The following is a 3,857-nucleotide window of genomic DNA, read 5'->3' on the forward strand; positions in this document are numbered from 1 at the left end:
AAATTTCCAGGCAAGAATACTAGAGTAAGTAGCCATTCCCTTCTCCAAAGAATCTTTCCAACCCAGGGATCAAACCCAGGTCTCCCGCACTGCAGGCAGATTCTTTACCATCTGAGCCACCAGGGAAGCCCTCTTAGAAGGGGTACTGGTTATATTGCAATAGGGCACAGCCACAAGATCACATTTTACCTTAATCACCTCTTTAAAGGCCCTATCTGCAAATACCTTCACATTCTGAGGGGTTGGGGTTAGGACTTTAACATATGAATTTGAGGAGACAGCTTGGTCCACAATAGGGCCTTTGCCATTCACCTCAAGGGGCAGAGTTGTGGGTGGAGGCAGTGGCAAGAAGTGACTACTCAGGTCCCATGACAAGGAGCAGAAGGATGTAGCATGAGGAGGGGAAACGGCTGCTGAAAACAAGCTTGAAGAGCAGTTACCCAAGTGTATTCTGCAGAACTAGCACCTCCTGTGTTCTCAACACCATGCCACCTATAGAAGTTAATCATGGGAATAGCAATAGTAGTCATGTAAAAATCTTTTTACTGACAAAGCTGCTTGAATGCCTGCCAAAATGCTCAAGTTTACCCAAAGAGAGGCACTTTTGGAACATTAATGAGACCATGATGTAGCCATCATTTTGGATTTCTTTTGAATATTGTAATGATCCTTCACCTTTGATCTCCTGCCCTGCATCACCTTGCATAACTCTTTCATTTTTTGATTCAATTTCATTTTTTTATTTTGGTGCCCAGGTTGTTGCACTTCATCTCTCAAAGTGTAACACGCTGATTTCCTCAAATAGAGAGACCCCTTTGAGTGAAAAATTTGCAAAATGCTGTATATTTGCATCGTGTACATTAAAATTTATTTCAGTTTTAAAACTGGAAAACAATTTTTAAGAGAGACAGATTTATTTCTCCATCCCTTTCAATCTGGGTAGGTGCTGCTACAGCTTTGACCAGTGAATTATGACAGAAGTTCTGATTTCAGGCATTGCCCTGATCTAACCTGACTGTGTGCTTGAATGCAATACTACTATCAGTAAAAAGGGATGAACTACTGGGACCTCCCTGGCAGTCCAGTGGCTGAGGCTCCACTTGATTCCTCTGCAGGAGCTGTGGGTCCAATCCCTGGTCGGGGAAATTAGGATCCCACAGGCCACAGCCGGGCCAAAAAGACTTTTTGAAAAAGGGGTGGGGGGTTGAATAGATAGATTCAACTCTGATAAACTTCAAAACCAGAATGTTGAAAGAAACCAGAAACAAAAGAATGCATACTCTATGACTGGGTTTATGTGAAGTTCAAGAACAAGCCAAAGTAATTTAATATGATAGAAATTAGAACAGCGATTCCCTCTGTTTGGGGGAGAATGGTTTGACTAGAAAGCCTCAGTGAAGAAAATATGATGGTGGTAATGGAAATATCTGTAGCTTGGTTGCTTGCATGAGTAAAGGTATTTATTAAGACATTGATTTATATGCTAAGATCTATAAACTTCACTGTTTGTATTAGTTTCCTATCTCTGCTGCAACGAATTGTTACCAGCTTACTCGGTTTAAGACAGACAGATTTACTATTTTATAATTCTGGGAATCAGAAGTCCAAACTAGGTATCACTGGGTTAAAATCAATGTGTCGGCAGGGTTTCTTCCTTTTGGAGCTCTCAGGGAGAATCCATTTCTTGTCTTCTCCAGCTGCTAGAGGCTGCCCACATACCTTGGTTTATGCTTCCCTTTTGTCTCCAAAGCCAGCAAAAGCCATTCAAGGCTTCCTCACACTGCATTGCTCTGACACTGCCTGCCTCTTCCTCTTCTGAACCATTGGGATGACTTTGGGTGCCTCCAGATGATCCAGGATAATTTCCTTACCCTAAAGTCAGCTTATTAGCATTCTTAATCCCATCCATGACCTTGATTCCCCTTGTCAAGTAGCATTCATAGATTCCAGGGATTAGGGCACGGACATTGTTAGGGGGACATCATCTTGCCTACCACACTTTATAGAAATTTTACTTCAATAAAAACTGTTTTTGTAAAAGCTACTGAAAGCCAATTATACGCTAGTCACTCTTCCAGGTCTAGTTACATATTTATTTATTTTTGTCTGTCTCCCCTACTGGAATCTGAGCTTCTTGAAGTCAAAAAGGTTGTTCTGGTTTATTGTGATTAGACTAGTATCTAGCACATAGTAGGGATTCAATAAAAATTTGTTGAGTGAATGAATGTGAACTCAGTGATACCTGTTTTTGCTGATTTTATCGATATTGTTGATTGATTTATTGGCAGAGCGTTACATAGACAAAATCACAGAAATTAAAAGTTTGCAAGCCTCATTAAAAATGTTGTTTTCAATCACTAAATGTCAGTATTATAATAGAACACCACCATCCCCTTACAGAACTGCCTAGTCCTAGTGACAGGACAAAGGGATAGAGTTATTCTTTGAAGGAGTCAGTCTCTATTTCAGAAAACAGAATTTGCTCAGAAAATAATTTGGTTCAGGAGAAATACTCAAGGATTTATTTCCTAATACATACTTTGGTTATTTATGTTGTTATTCCTTATGAAGCTGAAATATATTACTTCAAACTAAAACATATGCTGTTTGAAATGTCACCAAAGAGAATATATTTCTCAAGTACTTGTCTAAGGGTTTATAAAAATCACACCAGAAAACATTGTTTTGCACTATCATTTCTAATATTTTTCAACAATTGAAAGATCAGTCTTCAGAACTTCATATCTTCAAATATGAACACATAAAGTCTTTGAAAAAAAACCAAAGATGCTACATTTGACTATACAGGAGGAGAATAAGTGTTTCTTTTTTCTGTTTCCCCACCAAGTTATTAGTGTTCCCTTAGGAAATAAACACAATATGCAAATTTATCAACAGTCTCTGAACCTCCCCCTTACTCTGGTTTGTGTTTCCAATATTCCTGCTAAAGCTCTGAGTCTTTATAACTCTATCCTTAACTTGTGCCTCCTTGTGCTTCCTCCAGTCCAACATTTCTCATGATGTACTCTGTATATAAGTTAAATAAGCAAGGTGACAATATACAGCCTTGACGTTCTCCTCTCCCTATTTGGAACCAGTCTGTTGTTCCATGTCCAGTTCTAAGTGTTGCTTCCTGACCTGCATACAGGTTTCTCAAGAGGCAGGTCAGGTGGTCTGGTATTCCCATCTCTTTCAGAAATTTCCAGTTTATTGTGATCCACACAGTCAAAGGCTTTGGCATAGTCAATAAAGCAGAAGTAGATATTTTTCTGGAACTCTCTTGCTTTTTTGATGATCCAGTGGATGTTGGCAATTTGATCTCTGGTTCCTCTGCCTTTTCTAAATCCAGCTTGAATGTCTGGAAGTTCACGGTTCATGTACTGTTGAAGCCTGGCTTGGAGAATTTTGAGCATTACTTATTAGTGTGTGAGATGAGTGCAATTGTGCGGTAGTTTGAGCATTCTTTGGCATTGCCTTTCTTTGGGATTGGAATGAAAACTGACCTTTTCCAGTCCTGTGGCCACTGCTGAATTTTTCAGATTTGCTGGCATATTGAGTGTAGCACTTTCACGGTATCATCTTTTAGGATTTGAAATAGCTCAACTGGAATTCCATCACCTCCACTAGCTTTGCTTGTAGTGATGCTTTCTAAGGCTCACTTGACTTTGCATTCCAGGATGTCTGGCTCTAAGTGAGTGATCACACCATTGTGATTATCTTGGTCGTGAAGATCTTTTTGTATAGTTCTTCTGTGTATTCTTGCCACCTCTTCTTAATATCTTCTGCTTTTGTTAGGTCCATACAATTTCTGTCCTTTATTGAGCCCATCTTTTCATGAAATGTTCCCTTGGTATCTC

General features: G+C 39.5%; 1 pseudogene; it reads left to right on the forward strand.

Annotated features, from left to right (window-relative positions):
- The first annotated feature begins 386 nt into the window (after positions 1-386).
- LOC105004366 lies at positions 387-632 on the forward strand (annotated as a pseudogene).
- Positions 633-3,857: the final 3,225 nt, after the last annotated feature.

Source organism: Bison bison, unplaced genomic scaffold (assembly GCF_000754665.1).
Source record: "Bison bison bison isolate TAMUID 2011002044 unplaced genomic scaffold, Bison_UMD1.0 scf7180017864473, whole genome shotgun sequence".
Classification (NCBI taxonomy): domain Eukaryota; kingdom Metazoa; phylum Chordata; class Mammalia; order Artiodactyla; family Bovidae; genus Bison; species Bison bison.